This window comes from Oratosquilla oratoria, chromosome 23 (genome assembly GCF_046742065.1).
Source record: "Oratosquilla oratoria isolate Oo_2021 chromosome 23, ASM4674206v1, whole genome shotgun sequence".
Lineage (NCBI taxonomy): Eukaryota > Metazoa > Arthropoda > Malacostraca > Stomatopoda > Squillidae > Oratosquilla > Oratosquilla oratoria.
This window is the reverse complement of record NC_134799.1, coordinates 44,524,712-44,531,165: the sequence shown is the minus strand read 5'-3', so window position 1 is coordinate 44,531,165 and position 6,454 is coordinate 44,524,712.

The window sequence follows — 6,454 nt, the reverse complement described above, 5'->3', positions numbered from 1 at the left end:
ACGACGTATTTTCTAATTAATTTATTAAACTAAACTAAATCGGTAAATATCTATGGAATGGAAATATCAGTTAGCATGATGATAGGGTAGATGCTTATTAACTCATAGGAAATGTTAAATATATTAGACTACGCCCCCTACGCGAATAGTGTGTTTGCGTTCATGTAATCACATTTGTATATTCGCGTATATACGCAGAAACAAAGATCTCCTCTTTTTTTTATTCTACATGCAGCGTTTGGTTTAGTTTTTGTTTTCATGAGGATTAAGAAAAGAAGCAAATGAAGATGACGAGGAAAAAAAGAATCAAGAAAAGAAAAGGAAATAGAATAAGTGTAATAATATGTATATGCATAAAACTGTATAATATATGCATAAAATGGAATATATATATATTATATATATATATATATATATATATACGTATATTTATATATTGATACACGCACGCATCAACACACTCACAAACACAACAACACACACACACAACGAGTTTCTAAGAACTGAAATGTTTTTAATAACTCGCATTGTCAGTACTTCGACAAAACTTGAATTCTTATGTTAGGAAACAATAGATAATTCCTTCTCTTGGGAATATCGGAACAATCCTTTTTATGATAGTTGCTTTAAAAGCTAAAGCTTTGGTAACATTTCTCAATTCGTGTCTCATATTTATAGTTCAAATCTCATCGAAATCGAAAATATATTTATTCTTTCAAAGGCTCTGTCCCCTTCGCCTCTCCCTTACGAATATTAAAATCAAGACATATATAGCTCACAGTACTCATCCCTAGGGCTAGAATCCAAAATCCAATTTTCAAGAAAATCTAGAAAATGGTGTTGGCTCCTGAAAAATGTCTAAAACTAAGGGCCTAAGCCCCATATTAGGGGCTTAAATATCCCCGTAAGGGAGTCTTAAAATCATGAAAAGATGATAAAATTTGGGAAATATATGAAATTTTATGAGAGGTTGCGTCCACCTTTATCCCCCATATGAAAACTAAAATCAATATTATATATATATACATATATATATATATATGTATATATATATATATATATATATAATCATACTAATCTTTATATATAAAATCCTTATACCAATTTTGAGGGAAATTTGATATATGGTTTTGGTTCTTAAAAAAATGTCTGTAATTCGGATATCTAAAATTCGGGGATTAATCCCAACTAGGGTTTTTAAAATCCCACAAAGTGAATATGTAGGAATCTTGCTTGGTTGGTGTTCAACACCTGTTTTAGGTTTAATCGAAATCGGAAATATATGAATTTCCACGGAGTTTCTGCCCCCTATACGCACTCTCAAAATAAAACTAAGCATCCAGCATCACATCCCCTCTAAAGCCCGGAATCTATGCTTCTGCGTATCTGGAATCTATGTATCTAGAATCTATGTTCATAGGGTGTTTAGATACAAAAGCAGGGAAAGAACGCGGGTATAGGGGAACGGAAGGGGAGACTACACAGATGGCGAGGGGGGCATGACCTTACCTCCCTCGCTTTGACCTGACTACACGTGGTTCAATCTGATGGAAAACTTCATTACCAGTTCGGTCAACAATTTGTCACATTTGAAATGACCATAACCTAAATCTATATTTCTATCAAAAGTCCCTGAGATTAAACATGATGTAACCACGTTACATACAGGTAAACTCGTTGGTTTTGCTAATATTGTAGCCCTAGACCGGTCCATATGATAGTTATTTCATGATTTATGATGAAACAAAGCATTGTTTTCTTGGGCAGACCTCACACTATATGTTGGGAAATCCTTGTTTCCATTTTTTTTTTGTCTAATATATATATATATATATATATATATATGTATGTAGAGACATTGGGACAAATTATGGGAAAGGTGGAGGGGGGAAACACGGGTCTTTATCTGAATATCGAGTTTATTCCTGACCGGTTTCCCTTCTTCTGGAGAAGCTATTGTAAGCGAAACCGGTCAGGAATAAACTCGATAATCAGATAAAGACCCGTGTTTCTCACCTTTCCTAATATATATGTATATATATTTATATATGTATATATATATATATTTATATATATATATATGTACATATTTTATTTTGTATATATGTACATATATATATTTTTCTACAATCTCTGTAAGGAATGTTATACACTACCCCGTTGATGTTAGGCGGTCTGTTTTTGATTAATGCTCTTTTTATTGTGTTGTCATATTTAAATCCTGCTTTGGCATTCAATTTTTTTAGGAAGCTTACAATACCAAGGAAATTTTCGTGGAAAGGAAGAACAAGTGTTCTAAGATGTTTGTGATTTTCTTGTTCTTTAATGCATGTTCTGTGAAAACGTTTCTTAACGGTATTGTGACAATGATTAAGAATATTAACGGGATATTTTAACTTTTCTTTAATATTCTCCAATATTATATATATATATATATATATATATATATACATATATACATGTGTGTGTGTGTGTGTGTGTGTGTGTGTGTGTGTGTGTGTGTGTGTGTGTGTGTGTGTGTGTGTGTACGTATGTGTGTGTGTGTGCGTGCATGTTTGTGTGGGTATACGTTTGTGTGTGTGTGTGTGTGTGCGTGCATGTTTGTGTGTCTGTCTGTATATGTGTGTGTATTTGCGTGTGTATGTGCAATAAATTTTCCTGAATAGGAGATTACGTCTTCTATCAGCCTCCTTCCCCCTTCTGCCCTCCACCACCCTCTTCGCAAACCTTCCAAACCCTAAGAAAATCTCTCTGTGTTCAGTGGAGGCATGCAGTTTCAGGGTCAGAGTAAGTGTGAATATATAAAGCATCTCTTTATTCTATATACATAAATCCCTATTTGTACTTCTTGATCTTTGTATTAGTTTCTAGACTATTGCAACTACTGTAATGAATATCATATCTATTCTAAATTTCACATTAGTGGAAATTGTTTGTCTTTGTTTTAACAAATTTGTATTATTCCTAAATATGTCTATTTGAAAATGAAAGATGTATGATGATCATGGGGAAGTTGTTTACACGCACCGTTTAGATGAAAGAATCTTAGGAAAGAAAATAAGAGGAAGAATTAAGACAACCACAAGAATGCTGTCGTCTTTACTTTTGATTTTATAAACTCTCAAACTATAACGGGTATATGTACAACATACACACGCATGTACAGTATACACATTCGTTTAAACATTCATACACATATTATATATATAATATATATACATATATATATATGATATATATATATATATATATGATATATATATATATATGCATACATACATAAGGGGAAACAGATTCTGTTGTGCAAATACAATTTCAATATATAAAGCGTGTTTCTCATTCAGATTTGCAAAAAATCGAAATTCAGTACTAGTTTCAATAAACATTTCATTATGGAAAATTTGGCCTCAACTTTGCCTGAATTTAATGAAGAGCGATGCCAAGTTTGATTGTGGCCCAAATAAAAGAGTCAGGCAAATTGTGATGCTCAACGCAACTTGGGCCAAAACCTCGGGATATTAAGAGCTGGAGATTGCGGCCGGGAATCAGCGTCTTGAAGAAAAATATGATTAATAAGAAAAAAAATCAGAAAATGGAAAGTGTGAAGGAAGAAAGTGGAAAATATGAATATTGTTAATAGATAAAAAAGAAAAAGGAGAAATTATTCCAGAAATTGAAAAGTGCGAATAAAAAAAAAAAAAATAAAAAAAAAATAGAAAATGAAACGAGGGAAGCAGAAAGTAGAGTAAAAATATACGGTGTGTATTTTATTGAATACGTTGTTCGTTTCACCCCTGTCACCACTCTAACACCAACACCATTGTTATCACAGCTCGAACAATTACTACCTCAAGCATTATCACCCTCACCACCCTTGCCATCACCATCTTCATTATATTCACCATTACTATAGCAATCACACTCATCACTATCATCACCATCATTATCACCATCACCATCATTACCATGCCATCGCCGTAATCATCACAATTACCCTCATCATATTCATCATTGCTTTCATTATCACCATCAGAATGATCACCACAATAACTGTCACAATAATGATTTTCATGATTATGACAATTACTACGACCACCAACACTACCTCCACCACCACCATCATCATCACCATCACCACAAAGACAATCATCAGCAACCATTCTCCATGTCCCTTAGTCCAGGATAATGTTGGGGGATTCCGAAGTCTTAATCACCACCGATGATATTCTTCATTACTCTTTTGTACCCAGAAATTGCCTTAAATGACTACCCAAGGAAATGCTCCAGCTTTTCCTGAAGGACAGGTCTTCCTACTTTCCTCCCTATCTCCATGTACAACTAGCAAGTATAGAACAAGAGAAATACCTAGGTGTTGTGATTCAAATTATCTTAAACAAAGCAAACAGTACTCGGAGTGCAACGTAAAGTGACAAAGCTCATCCTTAGGTTGCGGAACAAATCGTATGAAGAGCGCTTAAGAGAACTAAATTTGTTTAGTCTCTCGGAACAGAGAATGAGGAGTGATCTAAATGAGTTCTTCAAAATTATCAAACGAATTGAAAACATGAATGTGGAAAACTATTTCAAAATTGACACCTTCAATGCAACTAGGAATAATGGACGCAATACTGCAGGAAAACGTTTTCAAACAGGCGTGGTGAAATACTCTTTCCTCAATTGCCTTGTTAATATATGGAATGGTCTACTATCCAACGTCATTATTTGTTCCGCTGTAGTAGTATTCAAAAACGCCTCAACATTAAATTACAAATCTCCGACTAGAATTATTTATTTCAAGATAGGTTAAAAAAAGTATTAACGATAGGTTAAGTACCAGAATAGCCTCGTAAGGACCAATAGGTCTGTTGCTGTTCGTTTGTGCATGTGGTTAAGGAGAAATTATATCTTTTGAGGCCTTATATGTCTAGACTATGGTCATAAAGGAACTTTTACTTAAATTACATTGTTTCTTGAACTGTATTTAACCAGAGCTTCTATCTTTGTGAACAATCTCGCGCCTGGAATGAACAAGGATCTCTTCGTCCTCAACCCGACAGAAGAAACTAGTCAAAACTACCAATATACTTAACCAAAACACCACCAAACGTCGGTTCAAAGCACTCGATTAGAAACAAATGTCACCCATTACCATCACAATCACATTGATCACAGCTTGAGCAGCGTCTTCCATATTCCTCCCGTTAAGTAAAGAAATGTAAATTCTACCACTCATTCTCATTCTCTTTGGAGGACACTACACAACGCTTGGGCAACACAACTATTTTGCTCATTGATAAGCACCACACGTAGTGCAACACATCAGTATGCTCAACAAATATACATGTATGTATAAACCGACGCACACACATATTCATATACACATACACACACACACATAAATACATATATACACATATACATATAAACACACAGACACACACACACACACAATTATATATATATTATATATATATATATATATATGTGTGTGTGTGTGCGTGTGTGTGTGTGTGCGTGCGTGTGTGTGTTTGCGTGTATGTGTGTCTGTAAAGTGCAATTAATCTTAATGATTTTGCACTCTTTCATATATGCATGTGACAAAATCACTCTTCTTCCAGGCCTGACAAGATTTTCTCAGGTCAAATTAATTCGTGGAAAAAACCCAGGCTGGGGGGCTCAAACACAGATATCACGTTTTACAGTCCATTCCGTGCTGACAGCATGAGCGTGGCGAGAATCACGAAGTAGGTCCAATTTGATTATTCAGCACAAGACTCAACTGTTTGGGCGACAATATAAGAATTAAAAGGTTTCATTAGATTTGGTTCCACGTGCACCACGTGGATGTTGAATCGCGCCATCCCTCTGATACGGGCCTAACAATTGAAAGTTTGTTGTATCCAACATGGTTATCTTTACCACCTGATCTTATTTGATTTTATTCATTTATTTATCTATTTGTTTTTTTTTCCTTTATATGTCAATTAAATTACTTTCCTTGTCATATAAAAACTTACCTACAATATTAGTTTTCACTCACACACCAACACACACACACACACACACACACACACACACACACACACACACACACACACACACACACACACACACACACACACACACAATATATATATATATATATATATACATACATATACCAAGGCTTTTTCCCCCTTACAAGGGAGGTAGCCAAAAAGGAAAAGGCATAAAATCATTCCCACCCATTCCATCCCTGAATACACTCCACACCCCTTCACCCTCCCTCTTATCTTAGCACCTCCTGGATGACGGGTCATCCCTGCACCTTGTCCACTGCCCTGGGTTAGAAGCAGTGTCGCAAGACACAGCACATCCACAGCAAGGCTGCTTCATTAAATCGGCGACCCCCCCTCTCCGTCCCCTCATGCAGAAAAGGAGAAGACGGGGAGAAATCCCTTCGGGCTGCGTCAAA